This window comes from Crocuta crocuta, unplaced genomic scaffold (genome assembly GCF_008692635.1).
Source record: "Crocuta crocuta isolate KB4526 unplaced genomic scaffold, BGI_CrCroc_1.0 scaffold811, whole genome shotgun sequence".
Lineage (NCBI taxonomy): Eukaryota > Metazoa > Chordata > Mammalia > Carnivora > Hyaenidae > Crocuta > Crocuta crocuta.
Genome location: NW_027530352.1, coordinates 1 through 25,387, shown reverse-complemented (window position 1 = coordinate 25,387; position 25,387 = coordinate 1). Strand labels below are relative to the sequence as shown.

Genomic DNA, 25,387 nt, shown 5'->3' with positions numbered 1-25,387 from the left:
TTTGCGAACTTCTTTGCAACTTGATATCGGAATGGGTCTCGGTTTGGTGCAGAGTATTTTCTCTTCCCAAGCATTCTTTGAGCTTCCCAGCTAAGAGGAAAAGACTAACCTCACCCCTATCTCATACCATATTCAAAAATTAATACAAGGGTATCATAGATGTAAGGCTAAAACTATAAAACAGGAAAATTACTTATGACCTTGTAGTAGGCAAATATTTCTTAGAGAGGAAAGAATAGCATAAAATACGTTAAAAAGGGAGCAAATTGACATTACCAAAAGGATACATTGGCATTATCAAAATTTAAAACTTCTCATAAAAAAACTTGCAATTAAAAAACATCATTAAGAAATGGAAAGAGAAGGAAAAGACTCAAGGGAAACATTCACACTACATACGTGTGACAAAGGATCTGCGTCCAGATTGAAGAACTCCTGGAAACCAATTTCAAAAAGACACGTAGGTCGGAGAAAGGAAGCCCCGCCCGGCAGCTTTGGTCCAAATTCTTTTGGGTCAGAACTGGGATCTGAGGAAGACCTGGGAGCATTCAAGCCACATATTAAACTTCTCTGCTTCCCCCCACCCCTGTCTCCCATTTTCCTCCCCCTTCCCCTCCTCTCTACCCCCCTCCCCTTCTCCTCCCTTCCCAACTTAAAGAAACTGTATCTCTGATTTTTGTTTACATCCCTATAGTAGGGGCACCCCTCACAGCATGTGGCCGGTTAGCTCAGTCGGTTAGAGCGTGGTGCTAATAACGCCAAGGTCGCGGGTTCGACCCCCGTACTGGCCATAGACAGGGTCTGTTTTACCCTCCGTGTGCGAGGTTCCCCTACACCCACCTGACCTTGGAGGAGACCCTGATGCTGAATGGTGAGAGCTCTTGGATCTCCAGTCTTGTTTTTATTTCTCTAAGAAGTAACAAACGAAAGCTAAAATGGGGAGTATTTTTTTATTTTATTTTTTTTATTTTTTTATTTTTTTACAAATAGTTTATTGTCAAATTAGTTTCCACATAACACTCAGTGCTCATCCCCACAAGTGTCCTCCTCCATGCCCATCCCCCCCTCCCCCCCACATCCATCAGTCCTCAGTTTTTGTCAGCATTCAAGAGTCTCTCATGGTTTGCCTCTCTCCCTTTCCCCCACCATTTCCGCCCTTCTTCTCCCCCTTGTTCCTCCGTCAAGTTCCTCCTAATCCTCCTATACGTGCAAACATATGATATTTGTCCTTCTCTGCCTGACTTATTTCGCTCAGCATAACACCCTCAAGGTCCATCCATGTTGCTACACATGGCCAGATTTCATTGTTTCTCATTGCCATGTAGTATTCCATGGTATAGATAAACCACATCTTCTTGATCCATTCGTCCATTGATGGACACTTAGGCTCTTTCCATGTTTTGGCTATTGTGGAGAGTGCTGCTATGAACATTGGGGTACATGTGCTCCTATGCATCAGCATTTCTGTATCCCTTGGGTAAATTCCTAGCAGTGCTATTGCTGGGTCATAGGGGAGTTCTAGTGTTAGTTTCCTGAGGAACCTCCACACTGTTTTCCAGAGGGGCTGCACCAGTTTACATTCCCACCAACAGTGTAGGAGGGTGCCCATTTCTCCACATCCTCGCCAGCATCTAGAGTTCTCTGATTTGCTCATTTTAGCCACTCTGACTGGCGTGAGGTGGTATCTCAGTGTGGTTTTGATTTGTATTTCAAAATGGGGAGTATTTTTAAAAGACACTGAATAAAGTAGAGCCGGCACATTCAGGGGAGGCGGGGCCGGGAAGAGGGAGAATTTCTGGCTCATGTTGGGGGGGGGGAACTGAATTGGTTTTGGCTTATGTGACACTTTCAGCAAAGACTGAGAAGGTAGCTTTTGGTGGCCGGTTAGCTCAGCTGCTTAGAGCGCGGTGCTAGTAAGACCAAGGTTGTGGGTTTGAGCCCGTACTGGCCACTGCGGGGTGGCTTTTGCTACGTTTTGCTACGTTTATAGAGGTGGGGTGCGGGGGGGGGGACTGGGTTCAGTTCTGGACTCCTCCCCAGGCCTCAACCAATGCGGAATTTAGAGACTGAACACAGTTCTCTGACTTCCCTGCTTTAGTAGGTCCTTGCCTGATTTCCGTCCACAAAGGTCATCATCAGTGACTTGGCAAAGGAAAAAGAAAAGATTCCCTTTGTGCGATTTTTTTTTTCCCATTGGGAAACTGATTCTTGCAATGAAAACTGACCTGTTTGGATTATTTCCAACTGGGAAGAAATTATAAGACCCACCTGCGCTTTGTGGGCATCCACACTAGGGGCTTCACTGGTTGAGAGATGAAACGAGATGTTTCAAATGCCGTGTGGGAAGCAGGTTCTTATTAACATCGACCCAGGAGGAAAGAAAGGCAGCTTCGTTGTAAACATTCTGACAGCAGGCTCATCGTTAAAACGTTTACTTTGGAGGTAAAAATATGTCGATGTGTTTCAAAGTTAGAAAATATTAAAAGGTACAGTGAAAGTCTCCTGTTCCTGTGCCTCGTGCACCCGATACTGATTTCCAACTTCCATAGGAGGCTGCTTGGGTATCTTTCCAGTTCTCTTTGCACAGCAAATATTTACAAAAGCCCTTGTTTTCTCTTCTTCCCATAAAAGTGTCAGCATATGTGCTTGATTTGCCTTCTTCACTTAGCCACGCAAGGTGGAATCTTTATTTTTTCAGTGTTTTGAGAGGTTTCAAGTAGCACTTTCAATATTGTGCCTTTGGCAAAATTAAAGCGTACTTTTTTTTAAAAAGTTGGCATATTCAGCAGAAGTTGAATCTGAAACGTTCTAACCTTTTGTATCACTGTAGAGGGAATGCACACAAGGAGGGAGCTTTGGGAAACTTGAGAACAGGGGGAAATGACCTCCATAATGTTGAAACAAAGCACTTTCTGCCCAAGCTCCTGAGCATTAACAGAGCTCCTAAAGAAAATCATGTATCATTAACAATTTTTTTAATCGCTCTGAAGAGCCAAAAATTAAGTCCTCCGTTAAGAGAAGCCTCGGGCTGCACGTACCCCCAATCCCAGTCCCAATCTCAGACTGTTCAAGGCTAAAGCCATCCCCGGACCGCCCTCAGGTCAGCTAATCAAAAAACATTCCTATGGTCTGAGTCAAGGCTGGGAACTGCAGATACAAACTAGCCAGTTTCTCACTGCTTGCCTGAACCCCACGTGGGCCTTTTGAACTCACCTCATAATTGGTCATTTTCAAAGGATTCTCAAAATTCATGACTGGGTCCCACCAAAAGTAATGAACACCTCGCAGATACTGAATGGTCAAAGCTGTAATTGTAATTGGTGCTTATGTGATGATGCTACACGTACTGTAACACCCCCATCCCTTACTCCTTAAAAACCCTGTTTGCTATTGTTCTTCGCTTCATCTTGCTGCCACGACACCGGTAGGCAGATGAACCTCTGCTCAAGCTTGTAATAATATTAAGACCCTTTTGTATTTGCATCGGTGTCGGCTCCTTGGAGGTCTCTGGGAACTCGCGAATCAGGCACAACAGCTCCATTCTTCAGAATGCAATAAGTAATTCGCTGCTGTTCTGTGTCTGGTAGATATCAGAGATGTGTGATGATGTGAAAAAAGCAGAATTCAAAACTGTGCGTAAGATTCGATTCTTTCATTTTCATTTTAAAACTTTTATTTTGGGATGGCTCATTATGGGATGATTTACATACAATGCACCCATTTTTACTGTAGAATTTGGTGAGTTTTAACATATTTATTCACACAAGTAACAACTGTCGCAAAGTAGAGAATATTTCCATGATCCCCAAAGGCTCCTCTGTGTTCTCTGGTGGTAAGAATAATGTCCCGCCTCCAAAGATGTGCACCTCCTAATCCCTGAAGTCTATGAATATATTATTTTGCGTGGCAAAAGGGATGTTGCAAATATGACTAAGTTAAGGATCTTAAAATGAGGTGATTTTCCTGAGTTATCTAGATTGGGTCCAGTGTAATCACAGGGGTCCTCCTTGTAAGAGGGGTCAGGGTCACAGTGTAGCAGGAATCTCGCAGAAAGACATTGAGGCTTTTCTTTCCAGGAAGCAACTTTTTTCCAGCCGGCGTCACTCTGTTGGGTTTGTACCCAAAGAACTGAGCCCCGAACACCACGTAGCGTGGTTTTTTAATATATTTCTTACTTCTTTGTCTCCCATATATGGTAACACACTAACATGCAGTCTGATTAACGTGGTCTCATGTCACAAGGTCATGAGGGATGTCATCACATACATATAGCCAGGTCGCCTTGAGATGTTCTTTTTTTTTCTTCTTTCTTTAGGGAGGGGACCCTACCACAACAGAAGGAGATGCGACAAAGAAATAGAGGTTGGAGAGGTGCAGGGCTGTTAGCCAAAGAATGCCAGCAGCATCTGCAAGTCTGACAAAGCAAGGAAACAAAATTCCCTCTAGAGCTTCTGGAAGGAATGCAGCACCGCTGACCCATATTGGACTGACCCCCAGAACAGGAAGAGAGTGAGTGTGTGTTGTTTTCAACCTCAGAATTTGTGGTAATTTGTTACAATCACAAAGGAAACACACACACAGCCCTTCTAGTCTGTTACACCTCCTGCCTGGCGACTAGGGATCTTTCTATTGTGATGGCTTTGCCTTTCCAGGAATTTCTTACAAACCATAGACTATGCAGTCTTGTGTTCCTGGCTTTCTTTGCTCAGCCCGATATTTTTGAGATTCTTTCATGTTGCATGTCCCAGTCACTTGCTCAGTTTTCTTGCTGAATCGTACTCCCTGTGACATATCAGCATCAGTTTTCCGTTCACATGTGAATGGACTTTTTCATTTCTGGCTGGTTATTAATGGGGCTGCTATGAAGATTAATGTCACAAGTCTTTGTGTAGACATATGTTGTATTAGTCAGGCTTCTCTAGAAAAAGAGAGAGAGAGATCTTAAGGAACTGGCACAGGCAGCTGTAAGGGTTGGGCAAGCCCACATCTGCGGGGTAGATGAGCAGAGTGGACACCCAGGAAAGCCCTGAGCTTATAACTCCAGTCTAAAAGCAAGATGCTCAGCCGGGTAAGTGCCTGACTCTTGCTTTTGGCTCAGGGCATGATACCGCAATTTGTGGCGTCGAGACCCACATCAGGCTCTGTGCCGACAGTGTGGGGCCTGCTTGGGACTCTCTCTCTCCCTCTGCCCCTCCCCCGCTAGTGCAAGCACACACTCTCTGTCTCTCAAAAGAAATACATGTAAACAAATTTTTAAAGTGCGCCGGCAAAATTCCTTCTTCCTCAGGAGAGGAAGGTCCTTTTTCTTTTAAGGCCTTCAACAATTGGATGAGGCCCACTCACATTATGAAGGGTAATTCACTTTACTCAAAACCTACTGGTTTATTTTTTTGAATGTTTTATTTATTTCTAGGAGAGAGAGAGAGAGAGAGAGAGAGAGACAGCGTGAGCAGGGGAGGGTCAGAGAGAGAGGGAGTCACAGACTGAAACAGGCTCCAGGCTCTGAGCTGGCAGTCAGCACAGAGCCCGACACGGGGCTCGAACCCACGAACCGCGAGATCATGACCTAAGCTAAAGTCAGACGCTTAACCGACTAAGCCACCCAGACGCCCCATGAACCTACTGGTTTAAATGTTAATCTCATCCAAAAAAATATCTTCGTGGCAACATCTAAACTAGTGTTAGACCAAATATGTGGAGACTGTTGCCTAGGCTTGTTGACACATAAAATTACCCAGCAATGTTTTCATATCCTTTGGGGTAAATACCTAGGAGTGGAACTGCTGGGTCATTTGGTCAATGTATGTGTGGCTTTATAAGAAGCTCCCAAATGTTCTCCAGAATGGTAAGGCCATTTTACTTTCCAAACAGTACTTCAGGAGAGCCCCATTTGCTCTAGACCTCTCCAACGTTTGGTATTGTCAGACTTTTACACAGTAGACAGTCTATTTAAACCATTTAAAAAGACTTAAAGTATTCTCTTAGTGTGGTATTGACATTCCCCATAACTAATAATGAGCATTTTTCATATATTTATTAGCTATTTATATATCCTCTGTTTTGAAAGTATGTTCATGGGGCGTCTGGGTGGCTCAGTCGGTTGGGTGTCCGACTTTGGCTCAGGTCATGATCTCGCGGTTGGTGGGTTCGAGCCCCATGTCCGGCTCTGTGCTGACAGCTCAGAGCCTGGAGCTGCTTCAGATTCTGTGTCTCCCTCTCTCTCTGACCCTCCCTTGCTCGTGCTGTCTCTCCTTCTCAGAAATAAATAAAACATTAAGAAAGAAAGAGTGTTCAGGTCTTTCACATATGTTTTTCTTGTGTAGGGCAATCTAATACTGAGTTGTAAGGTCCTTTACATATTGTGGACCCAAGTCCTTTCTCAGTTACGTATCAGAACATTGTCACAGTCCATGATTTACCTTTTCACTTACGGTAACATTTAATCAGATGTATTTTATAATTCAGGCAAAGATATCCCAAGATGTCTTTGCACCCTCCATGGTCATGATCTCCTGGGGTTTTGTTTTGTTTTGTTTTACTCAGAACTACATACGTTAGTGCTTCCGTTTAAGTCGATAATCTATTTTCAGTTAATTTTTACATTTACTACTATTTGAGATACAGGTCAAAGTTAATTTTCTCCCGTATGGCTATCCTGCTCTAGCACCATCCATCACATGGGAAACTCTGTCGAAAGTCCATTTATTTTATATGTCTGTACCTGTATTTTTGAAGTCTCTATGTTATCCCATTAATCCAAGTTTCTTGTGACATCTAGGGTGCTGTGCGTGGTTGTTCTAACAGTTACCCTAACGCTCGTGTTTCCCCCGTCTAGTTACCCTTATATAATTTGGCCCCCCCCCCGTCTTCTTGGCGTCCCCAAAGAAGTTTCTTTAATCTTGGTGGGATGAGCCTGTCCTACTGTAGAACTTCCGCGGAGAGTCCAGCGTGTGCAGGTTCAACCCTTCCTCCTGACCCCTGAGGACCAGCGTGGCTACGTATGCAGCACTTGCTTCACGCTTCTGTTTCTTTTTTTTTTAATGCTGATCTTAGTTTTTTTATTGCTCTTCAGAAATCTGATGCTGCACTTCTTCTATTTACAGAAACTTCCTGGATTATAGATTTAATTATTATTACATTTTATTGGCCCTCTTTTTCTTTCTTTTAGAAACTCTAATCACTCATATTTTGGATTTTCTTTGCCTGCTTTTTATTTAAATCATTTTTATCTGACCCATTCTACTTCTTTCTTGATCTCCTTTTCAGTTTCTTGGCACTTTCTCTTTCTTCAGTTCCCAGCAGCAAACATTTACGTGGGAAATTACTCTCCTTGTGCGCCTTGTAATGTAGCCTTCGTTTCTGATGTGATGTTTCTTTTTCTCTCACATTTTTTCTACATTCACCCAACTTTCATGTCATTTCTTCCCATTTTTGTCCTGTCGTCTTAATTTTTTGAATTTCTGACTTCATGTGACTAGTAAAATCCAAAAATGCTTGTTTGAGAATGTCTAATTCAATTTTGAGAGCTGTGTTACATTTTTCTTCTGCTTTTTTTTTTTTGGAGGAATTTTCATCAGCTAAAATATTTTGATTTGGGGTTTTCTTATCATAGCTTTGCATAAATAAAGGTTATTCAGATATTGTGGGAAGAGACTTAGGATTGTTTACAGGATTTCTAGTTCAAGGCCATGTTCTTCTTTTTTTTTTTTTAATGTTTTACTTATTTCTAGGAGAGAGAGAGACGGCGTGAGCAGGGGAGGGTCAGAGAGAGAGGGAGACACAGACTGAAACAGGCTCCAGGCTCTGAGCTGGCAGTCAGCACAGAGCCCGATGCAGGGCTCGAACCCACGAACCACGAGATCATGACCTAAGTGAAAGTCAGACGCTTAACCGACTAAGCCACCCAGGCGCCCCAAGGTCATGTTCTTCTATCACTACATAAAAATAGAGTATCCTTCATAGATGTATGGTGGGGGGTGCTTCTTTGTCTTCAGATTCTTATGTTTCCTTTAGTCTTGCGGGATCTGAATCTCCTCCTTTCTTCTTCGTTCCTTTACCAGCTACTCCCCATAGGGGGCTTCTCCCTCTCACCTTCTTCTCCCCCAGAAGCTTCTACTGCTGCTACCATCTCGCCACTGGCATGTGTGCCTGCGTCCCCTCCCAGTGCTGTCAGCTGGAGCTTCTACTTGAGAGGAGGGGAATTTTAGCTGAATCTTCGTACCTCCGCTCCCATCTTCTTACTTCCAGTTGGTTTTCCTGGGGCTCCTTCCATTCTTCACAGAGTCGCCTTTGGGAGCGCTTGAAAGGCAGGTCTGCTTGACGGGTTGTGTTTAGTTCTACTTTACAGGGAACTTGAAGTTTGTAGCCTTCTGTCTTCTAGTTGGGGAGAAGATACGGTTTTAATGTTGTGTGCGTGTCTCTTAGGATGTGGAGAAATTCAGACCTGGGTGATTGTTACTCTCCTCAGGTTTTAAATTATCACCAAAATGATGAGACACTAAAAAAAATTACATAGTGGTTAAAAAAAAAAGATGTCTTTTCCATTGTATTTAGTAGTGCCAAATTCTCCCACATAGATACTGAAGCAATTTTCTGCCCACTAACAGGTAAAAGTTCATCTTTCCTTACAAAACCACAAAAGAATGTCTGATCTGCTCTCCCCTAAAATCTGATTCTGTGGGAAACTGCACATGTCTAATTGCATGAAAACTGGAGTTTCCCATTTCTGGGATCCAACACTCGGGGTTTCCTTTAACTACATTTCTCCATGTTCACTGCTCAAACTTACTAAAGTAGATCCTGCTTCTGCAATTATAAACCCTAACATGTAACTACAACAGAAAGTACTAACCTTTCCAGCTGGGCCCTGGCTGTGCATTCTCTTAAAGTATTCACATTTGCAGCTGATCAGGCCTTGTTTGTAGCGGTTTCCCCCAGGCCATCATGAAAACCAGGGAAATCTGATGGTGCAAGCCAGCATAGCCCCAGGCTATGGGGCCCAGTTGAGCGGGTGTCCAGATGGGGAAGCTGAAGGCACAACCCACTGGGTTCTTCGATATCTCAGTCTCTGGAGGGAAAAGAGGAGGCCCCCCACTCCTCTGAATGGAAGCCAAGGTAACTGGGTGGTTCCACTGGGAATCGAACCCAGGGTCTTCTGCGTGTAAGGCAGATGTGCTAACCACTACACCATGGAACCTGACAGTGAGCTGCTTTCCCAGGTGCTCTTACTGGAATCAAGGTAAGAAAAGACCAAAACTAGGTACAGATTATATTATGACTAAGAACTAAGTCCTGTGAACTTGGCCCAGGGAGCATGTGTAGACAAATGAATGAACTGACAAATGAACTTTATGTACACAAGCTTAAAAGTCTTAATGAATACTGTCACCTGAAAATATAGTATTAAAATGACTTCAGATGTCCGGAGGCACTCTCCTTCCTATCCTCCCGGATCTCTCTTAGTCTGGTCAACAAGTATTGTTTTTCTGCCCATATTTATTGAGAGCTTACTGGGCTCCTGACACTTTACAAGGTTCTGGAATAAAGTAGAAAATACAAAGGTAAAAAAAATATATCCTTCTTGAGATGACACTAAAAAACTGCACTCGTGTATCATGGAAACTATCCCTGAATGCAGCAGCGGTCCACACAACTCCCTCTCTGCCCCTCGTCCTGAAGTCCTGCACATTTCAATAGACAGGATCAAAAAACACATTCATTAAGATCAGCATCAACCCCATCATAAATATCTAGTATTACTATGAAATTGGCTGAGAACTTGCCGACCTTGTAAAAGAGTGGGCGAGGTTGTTTATATGCCTTGTCTCCGCGAATGGAAAGTCCGCAGCCTTGACCTTGGCTGAAGTATGTGTGCTGTTGGACTTGTTTCTTGGTGCCCCCACGTGTCTGCACACGGAAGGAAAAGTTCTCAGACACGAGACTGAGCGGAGGTGCAGGGCTGCCTCTGCAAGAGACAGAGAGAGCCGCCGTGGACCACACATAGCCTTTATTTCATCTTTCATTAGATTTGAGCAGCAAAGAATATCAAAGCAAGGGAAGAGAGCACAAAGGATCTTCAGACATAAGCCAGACATACCTCTGGTGGCTACGTGAAGGCACGGAGTGCGTGTGCTTTCAAGGAGTGTCAGGGGGTTACGGCAGGTGTTGTATCTAAACTGTCCTTTGGTGGATCGTGGTGTCTCCTAACACTACCGCATTCAACAGCCTGGAGACCAGAACATTGCTGACAGTTCGGCTATTACCCCGTTCACCTTCCAGGACTTATAATACACTCTCTAGAAACAACTCCACACGCCCATAGGCAGAAGAACATGCCTGAGCCAGTCTGCCAGCTCCATGAGGAGGATGAGGCTCACCTGAAACAGAATCCACTCTCCCTCTACCCCAATTTGAGTCTTTACACACTGATCCCTAGATGTTTGAGTTCACCAGCTGAGATCAGCAGATATACCCCGTTGAGTCCAGAGTAGATCACGTGGCCCGGAAGCAACACGCAGTTTCTTGGGAATAGATAACTATGTTTTATGCTGGTAATATTTGGGGTGATTTCTTATGCAGTAACAACCGGTTGACACAGAAGGTGAGAGAATTTGAGAATATCCACTCTGAGATGCAGGAATATCCATTACACATCATGTGTCCACCCCTGTTCAGCCATAAGCCATTGAGGGATGGACACATACTCTTGAGGAAATGTCCACTTAGTGTTCAACCAGTACCATATTTGGTTAATACTCGAATGGTCCCAGAGAGAAACTGACTTTAATTTACCTTTAGGATATATATTAAAGTAGGCATACCAAAACGAGACAAAGTCATTAAAAAAACAAGAAAAGTATAGACCAACATCTCTCTTAAACATAGCCACAAAAATTTTAAACAAATATTGGCAAATCAAACTCATCAATATATAAAAAGGATATGGCATTCTTACTACATGACATTTATCCCAGTCTGTTTTAACATTCAAAAATCAATCACTACAATTCACCATATTTTTTAATTCACCCTATTAATAAGCTAGTTAAATACAAAAAAAAAACCCCAATATGATCATATCCATAGAGGCAGAGAAAGCGTTGAGCAAAATTCAACATCCATTAATGATAAAAATTCACAGCAAACTAGAAGGAAGCTTCACTTCCTTAATCAAATCAAAGGTATCTATCCAGGAAGGAAGGAAGGAAGGGAGGGAGGGAGGAGGGAGGGAGGAAAAGAAACAAAGAAAGAAAGAGAGAGAGAGAGAAAGAGAGAGAGAGAAAGAAAAGAAAAAAAAAAGAAAAAGATAAAGTTCAACTAACATCATACTTTATGGTGAAGACTGAATGCTTCCTCCTAAGATTGAAATCAAGGCCAAAAAGGGGCGCCTGGGTGGCTTAGTCTGTTAAGTGTCCAACTTTCGCTTAGGTCATGATCTCATGGTTCGTGGGTTCGAGCCCCGCGTCAGGCTCTGTGCTGACTGCCAGCTCAGAGCCTGGAGCCTGTTTCAGTCTGTGACTCCCTCTCTCTCTGACCCTCCCCTGCTCACGCTGTCTCTCTCTCTCCTAGAAATAAATAAAACATTAAAAAAAAAAACTGTATTTGAAACCAAGGCCAAAAAATGCCCTCTTTTTCACTTTTCCTGGTCAAGGAAAGAGTTAGAAATCCTAGCTACTACAGTAGAATAAAATCTGCAGATTGAAAAGGAAGAAATACAGGTGTCTCTATGCACAAATATCATGATTTTTCTATGTAGAAAATGCCATACGACCTGAATAGACATTTTGGCAAAGAAGACATCCAGGTGGCCAACAGACACGTGAGAAGACGTTCAGCATCACTGATCATCAGGGAAATGTAAATCAAAACCACAGTAAGATATCACCTCACACCTGTCAGAATAGTTACTATCAAAAAGACAAGAAATCACAAGTGTTGGTGAGAATGTGGAGAAAATCCTCATGCACTATTGGTGAGAATGCAAACTGGTGCAGCCACTATGGAAAACAGCATGGAGATTCCTCAAAAAATTAAAACTAGAACTACCCTATGTTCCGGTAATTCCACTACTACATATTTACCTAAATAAAATGAACACATTAATTTGAAAAGATATATGCACGCCTATGTTTATTGCAGCATTATTTACAACAGCAAATACATAGAACCAGCTCAAGTGTCCGTCTGTAGATGACTGGCTAAAGAAATAGTATATACACAATGGAATATTACTCAGCCATAGCAATGAATGAAATCTTGCATTTGCAATATGGATGGACCTAGAGGAGATTTTGCAAAGTGAAATAAGTCAGACAGACTTTGCTGAATTCTTGTTTTTCCCTTTTGCATACCTTTATCCACCTCATTGTTTTAAAGTAAATATTGGTGGCTCAGTCTGTTAAGCATCCAACTCTTGATTTCAGCTCAGGTCATGTTCTCACACTGTGAGTTCAAGACCTGTATCGGGCTCTGTGCTGACTGTGTGGAGCCTGCTCGGGATTCTCTCTCTCCCTCTCTCTGCCCCTCCTCTGCAAGCACTCTTTCTCTCTCAAAATAAATAAACTTTTAAAAAGAATAAAATACTGGGGCGCCTGGGTGGCTTTGTCGGTTAAGCGTCCGACTTTCGCTTAGGTCATGATCTCGCGGTTCGTGGGTTCGGGCCCCGCGTCGGGCTCTGTGCTGACTGCCAGCTCAGAGCCTGGAGCCTGTTTCAGTCTGTGACTCCCTCTCTCTGTGACCCTCCCCTGCTCACGCTGTCTCTCTCTCTCCTAGAAATAAATAAAAAAAATAAAATAAAAATAAAAAAATAAAATAAAATAAATATTTGCAAGCATTTTTTGGTAAGATAATGCTTTTTTACAATAATAGTAGCAAAAGATGTGATGAAGTCCGTAAAGGAGTTCCAACATATATCATGTTCCAGGATATGGTGGGTGTCAGAATATCCATGTTACAAAAATAAGAGTAAATTGCAGAGGTGCTCGAGTCAGCCAGAAACTTTTCACTGGAAGGGCAGAGTAGGTCTTTTTTAGATGAAAGGCTAGGAAAGAAAGACCATGGAGGTTTTAATCAATTTGGTGGGAGTACAGCTTCCCAAGTGGAGGCAACCTGAACTTCAGATGCTGCCGTGAGAAAGACGAATTTGGGAAGTCCAGGGGGCTTCACCAGAGGCCCAGACCAAGAACACCCGTAATATCCTAAAGATAGTCCCCACGTCCCTGAAAGTATAACATCATCTGTAAAATGTACGAAGAAGAAAATATGGTCCTTATTTCAGTCTCCAATTTATTTAGAAACTAAAAGCAAATTGAGAAGGAGGATGAAATATGTGTAAAACGTCACTGAATTTAAATAGTTAAGATACACTTTATACCCACATCTCCTATTGATCCTCTTTAATTGGGCTACTGCAAAACTACCTAAGAATTAAGATAATTTATAAAGTGCTTAATGTCCCTATTCAAATTATTTGCTTTTTGTATATAATAATATCAAATAATAATAATAATAATGCTTATTTCTTTTTTTTAAGGTTTTATTTATTTCTAGGAGAGAGAGAGAGACAGCGTGAGCAGGGGAGGGTCAGAGAGAGAGGGAGTCACAGACTGAAACAGGCTCCAGGCTCTGAGCTGGCAGTCAGCACAGAGCCCGACACGGGGCTCGAACCCACGAACCGCCAGATCATGACCCAAGCGAAAGTCGGATGCTTAATCGACTAAGCCACCCACCCAGGCGCCCCTAATAATTCTTATGTCTTAAATGATTGAATTTTCTCTTTATGTATTCGGGATTCTTTTGTGTGCTTATGTTAAAAGCAGTTTCTCTAGTTGCTTTTATTTATTATAAAATTTGAGTATTTAATATAAATCAGTTTAAGCAGTTCTGTTCAAGTGTGACCTATAGTTCAATAAATTTCTGAAAAAACATTAAATATAACTACTCTCAGTGTAGGTTGGCATGTTGAGAGTTTCTATTGAGGGTTCTTATTTTTTATGTGCATCTAAACATTTTCTATGTTGTAAATATATGAGTGCTCTTGGGGCCTATTATATGCAAAAAATGCAATGAGGGAAGGTTACTAATGCAATTGGCTTGGTCTCTATTCTCAATATAGTTTTAGAGATAGAGAAACACATAGGATTAAAAAAGAGAGAGAGAAACATGTAGGATAGAATAGCATGACATTGGATTGCTATTTAATCTGCTATATTAAGAAACATGTTTTCTCCCACACGTGTACCAGTCCACTGAAAGTGCGCTATTTCTAACATCGCTACAATTGCTTCCATGCTGGACCTATCGCTTGGTTAATTTCTTGAATGACAGTTGGAATAACATAAGATGCTATAGCTTCGCAGTATTTTATCTGTTTAAATTAATAGAATACTAACAAAATAAATGAATCAACTTGAGAGTCACTGTTAGAAGTTAAAAACTGTAAGTCTTAAGGATTCATCCACATTCTCAGGAATATGACAAATGAAATTTAGGTGAATGTGCAGAGATCAACTAACTGCAACATAGTATTTCACAAACTCGAAAGTAGACAGACACGAAAATATATACAAAAGTAAAAATACCTTAGGGGAATGATGTCCAACCTATCATACATAAAAATGTTCTGAAGGATAACATTACTTCTTTTTATTATGAAAAAATAAAGGAATGTAAAATGTGCGTTTTGGAAACTGAGCACAAGACAGAGTGGTCTGAGTCCTGGAGTCGCACATCTGAGCACCTCGTATCTGTCTGTGTCTAAACCAGTCACTTCTTCCTGCGCTCACAGAGGGTTTCTAATGAGAAAGGCATGTTGAAGGTGTTCTCCGGAGAAGGTTCAGGGATGCAGTGAGTATGTCATCTAAAAACCAACCCAGCCTTTCCATATTCAACAACGGGCTGGCTTGCTCTTGTCCTTTTAACAAATCTCCTTCTTCCTACATGATTTAAGCGATCGGAGAGTAAGTAAGGTTCACACACAAGACAAAGCCTCCCTTAATCCAATCATCCGCCAGTTTCTGCTTGTACAGGAAAACAGCTAGCACCTTTCTCTGACCATCGAGAGAGCATTTACGTTTATCTAAATATGAAGGGAGAGAGGAGGAGTTTCCTGACTATTGTATCCGTTCGTGTAGGCTGTTATTCACATTTGCAGATGGCCGATTACACCCTGCTGTGGACGGTACCGGCCGAGCTGCCCGGGGCGGAGCTGGGGCTCCATGTAGGTCCGGCAGAAGCAGGTTTGTCTTCTCCCTCTCTGGCTTCGTCAGACTCTGGACTCTGCTGATTTTAAGTCTCAACCCTCAGTTTCCCAGTTAGTCAATTTGCTCTGTTCCCTTGTGTTGCTCTTCTCCTTTTTCTTTGCACTTGTCTCCCCCCAGGAAGGGCTGCAAATTTTGCAGCTGAACTGCCTCTTTGCCAGACCAGGACCTTTTAGGGCTTTTCCTAACCGACTGCCCCCTTTCAGCCACACGTTTTCTCTGCCCCACCCCCGCCTGGGTGTCGCTGCAGCCAGGACCCAACGACCTGCTCCCAACCAAGAGCTGTGGAACTATTTTTAGAAGTTTGTGGGATTGCATTATAGATACATGTGTTTGATGGGTGTGCGTTACAGTGTCTTCCAGCGTTTCCCCGAGGACAGACAAGATGATCTCAAGGACTTGTCCAGCTCCAGTTTCTTGGAATGAGAACATGTGCCTTTTTCCAGATAATGTTCAGTATTTGTTTTTCTGAAAGAAAGGGATCAACATCAATTTTAAAGAGGAAAAATGAGGGTAAGAGTAAGAAGTCTATCCAATATTGCTTGGAGGGAAAATGTAAGAAACTAATATGCCAGTAAAGTTCCAATGTGTTTTGATAATTTTATATAATTTCTTTTTAAAAATTTTCCCCAGTTTTTATTTAAATTCCAGTTAGTTAACATACAGGATAAATTAGCTTCAGGTGTGGAATTTAAGAAGCATGGTGTATTTTTAATGCATCCCATGTGCTGCAGCAAATTGCCACTCTCCACAATACAGAAAAGGGTCAGTTTCACGTGGAATTAACAGCCACCGCTTAGCGTCAAAGGGAAAAAAACTACCAGCGCCTGAGCGCCTGCATTTTGCCAATGTTTCGCGGGTCACTTCAGGAAAGCGTCACAGCAATCCTCATTGCCCGAGTCCGTGCAGCTGATAAGCACCATTATCTCCGTGTTGCAGATTCCAACCTTCCATACGACGTAGTTGTAAAAACTCCTGCAAGTGTGATGGTCCGGCTGTCTACTGCAAAGGTCCAGTCTTTGAGGACGTTTTTATTCCGGGTGCAGTGTATACATTGCTGTGCATCTTTCATGAGAAAGCAAGAAAACATGATAAAGATCCTGAGAATTAGTCCAGATGGCTTTTGTTGCTCAAAAATTCTTGAGAACCACATTGGTCAGACCAAACAGTGAAATCACCTCAAATTATACACAAAGGAAGCTATTCCTGCTGTGGGCTCTGTGGCTTAGCTGGTCAAAGCGCCTGTCTAGTAAACAGGAGATCCTGGGTTCAACTCCCAGCGGGGCCTTCCAGTGTGAGTGAGCTTTTGCAGTTTAGCAGCTGAGAATTGGAGAGAATTTAAATTCACATCCATAAAGCCCTGAACGTGGGAGAGACAGCATTAGACAAAGGCTCTTATTTGAAAACAAAAGACACACCTCTCTCAACAATACAGTGATAGAAACTCCAAAGTGTTTATGCTGAAAACTGAAAAACTCAGATCTTATTCTGTTACTACAATATGAGCATTGGAATTGCCTAGGAAAAGTGGGGTTTGGTCTTCTTTTACCATTTGAGATCAAATCTCAGGCACCCACTGCCTAGATCATATGTGATCTCTGTGACTGTCTTAATTATTTTTGCCTCCCAGATTCTTTGCCAACTAGGACGCTGTAAAGAGTTGTTTTTCTTGAATGGCTCATTGGATGGCCGTTTTGCCCTCCCCTAGCCCCAATTTTGCATCAGATAGTTTTTTGACCCACTGAATAGCGAATAGTGCATTAGACCAGAGCCATGGTTCTCAAAATTTAGTAAGGACATAAATTTCCTGGTGTTTCATTGAAATGAAAGATTTAATTCACTGCATCTTTAATGGGGCTTGAACATATTTTGTAGGGAAAGGCTAGTGACTTAGTGATCTAGTTTCAGTGGTTGTGGCTTTTTTCCCCCGAGGCAAAATTGGTACACGATATTGTATAACTTTCAAGTGCACATTATAATTAACCATCTGTGTGCATTACAAAGTGATCACCACCAAAATTCTAGTTCCCATTCATTACCATACAGTTGGCCACCTTCTTCCATTTTGCCTGCTCTCTGATCCCCTTTCCCTTTGGTAACCACCAGTCTGCTCTCTGTATCTCGGAGTTTGTTTTTATATTGTTTTGTTTCTTCATTTGTTTTGTTTGTTAGATTCCATATATGAGTGTGATCATACAGCATTTGTCTTTCTCTGACTGATTTATTGCCCTTAAGCATAATATCCTCAAGGTCCATTCATGTTGTCAAAAATGGCAAGATTTCATTCTTCTGTATGGCTGAATAGTATTCTACTGTGTATACACATTTTCCCTATCCATTCACCTATTGATGGACGCTTAGGTTGTTTCTGTGTCTTGGTTATTGTAAATCATAGTGCAATTTTTCAAATTAGTGTTTTTGGATAAATACCCAGAGGTAGATTAGGTGGATCATATGGTGGATCTATTCTTTTTTTTTTTAATGGTTTTTTTTTTTTTAATTCCTAAGAGAGAGAGAGACAGCATGAGCAGGGGAGGGTCAGAGAGAGAGGGAGACACAGAATCTGANTTTCTGAAAGAAAGGGATCAACATCAATTTTAAAGAGGAAAAATGAGGGTAAGAGTAAGAAGTCTATCCAATATTGCTTGGAGGGAAAATGTAAGAAACTAATATGCCAGTAAAGTTCCAATGTGTTTTGATAATTTTATATAATTTCTTTTTAAAAATTTTCCCCAGTTTTTATTTAAATTCCAGTTAGTTAACATACAGGATAAATTAGCTTCAGGTGTGGAATTTAAGAAGCATGGTGTATTTTTAATGCATCCCATGTGCTGCAGCAAATTGCCACTCTCCACAATACAGAAAAGGGTCAGTTTCACGTGGAATTAACAGCCACCGCTTAGCGTCAAAGGGAAAAAAACTACCAGCGCCTGAGCGCCTGCATTTTGCCAATGTTTCGCGGGTCACTTCAGGAAAGCGTCACAGCAATCCTCATTGCCCGAGTCCGTGCAGCTGATAAGCACCATTATCTCCGTGTTGCAGATTCCAACCTTCCATACGACGTAGTTGTAAAAACTCCTGCAAGTGTGATGGTCCGGCTGTCTACTGCAAAGGTCCAGTCTTTGAGGACGTTTTTATTCCGGGTGCAGTGTATACATTGCTGTGCATCTTTCATGAGAAAGCAAGAAAACATGATAAAGATCCTGAGAATTAGTCCAGATGGCTTTTGTTGCTCAAAAATTCTTGAGAACCACATTGGTCAGACCAAACAGTGAAATCACCTCAAATTATACACAAAGGAAGCTATTCCTGCTGTGGGCTCTGTGGCTTAGCTGGTCAAAGCGCCTGTCTAGTAAACAGGAGATCCTGGGTTCAACTCCCAGCGGGGCCTTCCAGTGTGAGTGAGCTTTTGCAGTTTAGCGGCTGAGAATTGGAGAGAATTTAAATTCACATCCATAAAGCCCTGAACGTGGGAGAGACAGCATTAGACAAAGGCTCTGATTTGAAAACAAAAGACACACCTCTCTCAACAATACAGTGATAGAAACTCCAAAGTGTTTATGCTGAAAACTGAAAAACTCAGATCTTATTCTGTTACTACAATATGAGCATTGGAATTGCCTAGGAAAAGTGGGGTTTGGTCTTCTTTTACCATTTGAGATCAAATCTCAGGCACCCACTGCCTAGATCATATGTGATCTCTGTGACTGTCTTAATTATTTTTGCCTCCCAGATTCTTTGCCAACTAGGACGCTGTAAAGAGTTGTTTTTCTTGAATGGCTCATTGGATGGCCGTTTTGCCCTCCCCTAGCCCCAATTTTGCATCAGATAGTTTTTTGACCCACTGAATAGCGAATAGTGCATTAGACCAGAGCCATGGTTCTCAAAATTTAGTAAGGACATAAATTTCCTGGTGTTTCATTGAAATGAAAGATTTAATTCACTGCATCTTTAATGGGGCTTGAACATATTTTGTAGGGAAAGGCTAGTGACTTAGTGATCTAGTTTCAGTGGTTGTGGCTTTTTTCCCCCGAGGCAAAATTGGTACACGATATTGTATAACTTTCAAGTGCACATTATAATTAACCATCTGTGTGCATTACAAAGTGATCACCACCAAAATTCTAGTTCCCATTCATTACCATACAGTTGGCCACCTTCTTCCATTTTGCCTGCTCTCTGATCCCATTTCCCTTTGGTAACCACCAGTCTGCTCTCTGTATCTCGGAGTTTGTTTTTATATTGTTTTGTTTCTTCATTTGTTTTGTTTGTTAGATTCCATATATGAGTGTGATCATACAGCATTTGTCTTTCTCTGACTGATTTATTGCCCTTAAGCATAATATCCTCAAGGTCCATTCATGTTGTCAAAAATGGCAAGATTTCATTCTTCTGTATGGCTGAATAGTATTCTACTGTGTATACACATTTTCCCTATCCATTCACCTATTGATGGACGCTTAGGTTGTTTCTGTGTCTTGGTTATTGTAAATCATAGTGCAATTTTTCAAATTAGTGTTTTTGGATAAATACCCAGAGGTAGATTAGGTGGATCATATGGTGGATCTATTCTTTTTTNTTTTTTTTTTTTAATTCCTAAGAGAGAGAGAGACAGCATGAGCAGGGGAGGGTCAGAGAGAGAGGGAGACACAGAATCTGAAGCAAGCTCCAAGCTGGCTGTCAGCACAGAGCCTGATGCAGGGCTCAAACCCATGAACCGGGAGATCATGACCTGAGCCGAAGTCCTACTCTCAACCATTCAACCGACTGAGCCACCCAGGCTCCCCATTCTTATTTTCTTGAGGAATGTTCATACTGTGGGAGCCTGACAGTGACCACAAGAAAGCGTGGTTAGGGACGCGGGGATGTGCCTGCACATGGGGCTCCCTGCCTGGGCAGATCATGCCTGCAAACAGGATGCTCTGCCAGGAGGCCTGCACACAATATCCAAGGTTAATGGTCCGCTCGCACACGAGGGAACATGCCCTCCTTAGAAGTAAGGAGGAGGCTGGAGTTGTGAGCAGGCCTCTTAGTAAACATGTTGTGGTCGCTTCCTCCCTTTGCTCCCCACCCCCGTCCTTGAAATGTGTTTGGCTACTTGCCCTTAATTGGTAAAGGAATGCATCTTGTAGATTTCAGTTTGTATCCAGTTACCGGGGTATAAAATAAACCGCAAGAGGGGCTTGCATAGAATTGTTCCTCCGGCCGGAGTTGTGTCTCTGTCTGTCTTTTGTGTGTGTCTTGTCCTTTGTGTCATTTCGTCCGCAACACATACTGATTTCCATGGTGGCTGCATGAGTTTACTTTCTCACCAACAGTGTATGAGGGCTCCCTTTTCTCCATGTTCTCTCCAACACTTGTTATTTCTTGCCTTTTTGATACCAATTATTCTAACAGGTGTGAGGTGATATGTCACTGTGCTTTTGGTTTGCATTTCCCTAGGAATTAGTCATGTCGAACATCTTTTCATGTACCTGTTGGCCATCCATATGTCTTCTTTAGAAAGATAGCTATTTCACTCATCTGTCTCATTTTTTAATCAGGCTGTTTTCCTATTGTTGAGTTGTATGACTTCTATGTGTAGTTTGGGTATTAACCCTCTATCGAATAGATGATTTACAAATAACTTCTTCCATTCAGGAGATTGTATTTTCATTTTAATGGATGGTTTCCTTTGCCTTGCAAAAGCTTCTTGATTTGATGTAGTCCCATTTGTTTATTTTTGCTTTTGTTTCCCTTGCATTTGGAGTCAGATCCACAAACACAGACAGCTAAGACTGATGACAGGGAACTTACTGCCTATGTTTTCTTCCAGAATGTTGTGGCTTGAGGTCTTACATTCAAGTCTTTAACCCTTGATGAGTTAATTTGTGTGTGTGGTATAAACAACAAGCTAGCTTCATTCTTTTGCATGGGGCTGTCCAGTTTTCCCAGCACCTCAGTCGTTGTGGTTTTGAGTTCTATTCTTTTATATGTTTATAGCTATTTTCCACACCCATTAGTAAACCTGGAGTTGTCTTTACTCCTTTGCCTTTCATCAAATCCAATTCAGAAGAAATGAAAGAAAAGAATGAGGTAAAAACTCTAATATAAATTAGTGTAAATCAGTTAGTGTTATAACCATTTTTCTCCTTTTAATGTGTTAAGGGACTCTAGAATATACCAGAAATTTTAGGAGGGGTAATATGATTGTACCTGAAAGAGGAGAGGATGAGAAGAATTAATGACTAAGCATACAAAATTCCTTTTTAAAAAAGTTGCAGGTAACTGCCTTAAAAAAGTACTTTTAAATTTGAAAATTCTTGGTGCATTTACTGGTTAGATAACTCTAAAAAAAATAATAAAGCTGCAAAATATCTAAACCCCAAGACTTGAGATTTTCTTGTTTATCCGCTCTTTCTTTTACATTCTAAGAAATACTTTTAAAGCTTTTATCATAGCCCATAAATGGCCTCCTCCCCACTCCTGGCACCGTGCACATTTCTCAAACAATTGGTTTCATTTCAGTCTGTGTCTTGCTTCTCCCCATAATGGTCTAACGGGCTGATGTCTTCTTTTGAGAGCCATTTGGAAGGAATGTTATGTGGCAGAAGACTTATTTTTTAGATCTCTTGGAGTGGAATCCTGACGTCTGTTAGAAATAACAGTAGAAAGCAGTGCTCTGAGACCCTGCTGGGAGAGGTGAGTATTAAATATAAGAAGGGACAGTGTTTGCTCTGTACATTTGATCTCAAATAAGATGTGGAAATTCATCAATATGTCATATCTTTGACTGAAATCCTATTTCTTTACCAACTCAAGTTAATGAGTGCTCATTACTCCAGGATGGGGGGGCATCCACCTCTGTTCCACCAAGTGCTTCTTGTCATCTGTCAAGCCTCAGATCAGTCATCACCTCTTCTGGAATTCTTTCCCAATGATTAGGAGCTGCAAAATTGTCCCATTTCTATGCTTCTGTGAAAAGGCATGAGCATTTGTCTCTGTGGTTTTATTTGGCGATTTTTTTAAATCTTTTTTTTTTAATTTTTTAACGTTTTATTTATTTCTAGGAGAGAGAGAGACGGCGTGAGCAGGGGAGGGTCAGAGAGAGAGAGAGTGACAGACTCTGAAACAGGTTCCAGGCTCTGAGCTGGCAGTCAGCACAGAGCCCGACGCGGGGCTCGAACCCACGAACCGCGAGATCATGACCTAAGCGAAAGTCGGATGCCTAACCGACTAAGCCACCCAGGCGCCCCTATTTGGCAATTTTTAAAATAAATTTGGGGGGCGCCTGGGTGGCTCAGTAGGTTAGCATCCAACTTTGGCTCAGGTCATGGGTGAGCTCAGGCTCCACATCGCGCTCTGTGCTCACAGCTCGGATCCTGGAGCCTGCTGTAGATTCTGTGTCTCCCTCTCTCTCTGCACTTCTACCCCCCAAATAAATAAACATTAAAAAATAAAATAACTTATTTTCTGCAATCATATTATAAGAATCAGTGCATATGCCCTTTGCTACCCTGGGCTTGTCCAATTTTTCTGGACATCTGATACCTCCAGAGCCTAGGTCAGGATTGGGCACGTTGTGGGCTACTCATTAACTCCATTAAAATAAACATCTAATAAACTTATTTAAAAAATGATCTCTCAGTTATGCTGTCCACTGGATGTCAGAAGAAAAAATAAGACTAAAGATCTCGCCATCTAGGAAACGCTGCCTCTCACCTGTTTCCTGCAACATTGTGACCAATCCAGTTTTGAGTTGAGAGGACATTTCTAGCTTTGCCGTTTCAAACAGATGCAGTGACAGCGCTATCCTGTCACGAATTCCTCAAAATGGATTTGAATAAAGATCATTTCGCAGTGAGCACCTTCTAGAACCCCAAGAAATGCTGGGAAGGGGAAAAGGAGTGTCCAACGTCAGTATAAATGAAGAGAAAAATAAAAAGCAGGCAAGCACAGGCGTGCACTCAGCAGACTGAGCCCGGTCCCTGAGCACTGGTGTTCCAGAGCGGAAGGAGGGACACGGAGTAATCCAAGACTCGTTCTGCACGATACCCAGTCACATAGACACCCAAAGGCTACCGCTCTGTCACCCCTCCTGACAGTAGACTGTGGACAGCCCCCCTCCCGCTTGGCGGAGCTTCCAACACGGCCCACGCAGGCCTGGGAGGCCTCCAGCTTCTCAAGGTCAGAGGAGAAGTGGACACCAAATCTACCAGGGCCCTGGGACGACCCTGCCCGGAGCCTGGGGAGGAATGGGGACTCCAGGTGTGAGTTCTGTTTGGTTACAATTTATGGAGTTTTCTATATTATTATTTTAACAAACAAAGGCGTAGGAGAAAGAAATTCATCATGAATGGAAATACACACAAAGAAAAATGATTCAAAATTGTCAAGTATGGGGGACCCAGGAAATGGGTGTCGGCCGCATATGACCTTGTGGAAGGACACCTGCGTAGCTGGTTTCTGTAGCGCAGGCACTTACCAGGCTTGCCCAACACAAGAAAGGTCCCCGGTGTGAAACTGGGCAGAAAAGGTTGTGGTTCATTTTTTGTCACATCATGCAGGTCTCCATTGCCTCAGCCCGTGTTCCCTGCCCCGGGGGCCACACCTGAAAACGCACCTCGGCCCCCCTGTCCCAGCTCCCCCTGCGCTGACGCTTGCATCCTCCCCGCCTGCGAGGCTGGAGCCCCGCCTCCCGCACGTGGTTTGTGACGCTGAGGCCCCTCCTGGACCCCCACCCGCTGACCTTGAACTTTACTGTCCTGTTTCTCGGGAGCTGCCCCCTATGGGCCCTGCAGGTCACCGCCTCCAAACTTCTCCGCCCCCCACCCACCCAGGCGTGGTGGAAGACCCTCAGGGTGCGGCCAGGGTCTCCTCTCTCTACTCTCAGCCTTTTCACAACAACCTGGTGTGGTTTCACCAAGAGCATCAACCTCCGTGTGACGCTCCGTGCTGTGTCCCCTCCGGGAACCACGTGCCTTTGTCGAGGGCACCAGGGAGTCCCCAGGGCACCTTGCGCACCCTTCCTGCTCTCACCTGCACCGGGTCGGCGCGCACAGGCTGAGCCGGGGGACACGCAGGGGCCAGTGCGCAGAAATGACCCGAGGCAGCCAGTGTGACCACGGGGAAAACCGTCGGACACCAAGGACGATGCCTCCCGGACGCGTCCCTTTCCCACATCGTGTCCCGGCGGGAGAGGCTTCCCCCCACCTGTCGCCTGGAGCCCTGTGCGGAGGTGGGGATGGAGCGGACGCCGGGTGCGGGTGCGCGGGGCTCCCGGGGCGGACACGCTGCGCCCCCGCCGCCTCCACCCTTCCTCCTCCCACCGCGCCACGTGCACCTGACCTCCAGGCCCTGACGGTCCTCCTGCGACTCCGCGGCCTCCCGCGCGCCCTGCACCCGCCACCGCCCCCGCTGCCCGGGCCCGGCTCCCCGGGGGAGCGGCCACCAGCTGCAGGTGGCTTCCCAGACGGCCCCCTGGGGCACTGCGCCGTCCTGGCCGGGGACGTGGGGGGGGCGCTGGGGCGGGGTTCCCGGGCGTGGGAACGGACAGAGGCGGCGGGACACGCGGACACGGCCTGGGGACGCCGGACGCGCTGCGGGGACCCGCGCCCTCTCTGCCGCCGGCTCGCTGCGCTGTGCGCGGGGGTTCCCGCGGGCACAAAGAACCAGGAGGTGGCCTCATGGCGTGTTGTTGATGGTGTGTGTGTGTGTGTGTGCATGCGTGTGCGCGCGCGCGCGTGTGTGTGTTCGTCACCGATACTTTTTATGGAAAAGAAAACACGACGTCCGGCTCACAGTCTGTACCTGGCTGAGGACGGAGCCTGGGCGCGTCCACCTCCGGGGAGGGGACTCCCTAACATCGGAGCTCCCAGAGCCCCGCGTCTGCACGGACAGCGCGGAGGGGGAGTGGGTGACACTGCAGGTCCGGGAGGGGAGCCTGTGGGGCGCGGGGTCACCCCATACCGCGGGACTGAGGGGTGCACGGTGATGCCGAAGGGAAAATGATAGAACTGTCCCATGAAAACACTGTGAGAGGCGCCTGGGGGCTCAGGCTGTGAAGTGTCCGACTCTCCACTTCAGCTCAGGTCGGGCTCTCACAGTGGTGGGATCGAGCCCCGCATGGGCCCCTGCGCTGACATCGGGGG

General features: G+C 43.9%; 4 non-coding genes across 4 annotated transcripts; 3 read left to right on the top strand and 1 right to left on the bottom strand.

Moving 5' to 3' along the window:
- Nucleotides 1-717: 717 nt before the first annotated feature.
- Nucleotides 718-791, top strand: TRNAI-AAU (transfer RNA isoleucine (anticodon AAU)). The gene has a single exon. It is a non-coding gene; the product is annotated as a tRNA-Ile (tRNA).
- Nucleotides 792-9,123: 8,332 nt separating this feature from the next.
- On the bottom strand, nucleotides 9,124-9,196 carry TRNAV-UAC (transfer RNA valine (anticodon UAC)). The gene has a single exon. It is a non-coding gene; the product is annotated as a tRNA-Val (tRNA).
- A 7,275-nt stretch (nucleotides 9,197-16,471) lies between these two features.
- TRNAT-AGU (transfer RNA threonine (anticodon AGU)) lies at nucleotides 16,472-16,545 on the top strand. Its single transcript has one exon. It is a non-coding gene; the product is annotated as a tRNA-Thr (tRNA).
- A 2,029-nt stretch (nucleotides 16,546-18,574) lies between these two features.
- On the top strand, nucleotides 18,575-18,648 carry TRNAT-AGU (transfer RNA threonine (anticodon AGU)). Its single transcript has one exon. It is a non-coding gene; the product is annotated as a tRNA-Thr (tRNA).
- Nucleotides 18,649-25,387: the final 6,739 nt, after the last annotated feature.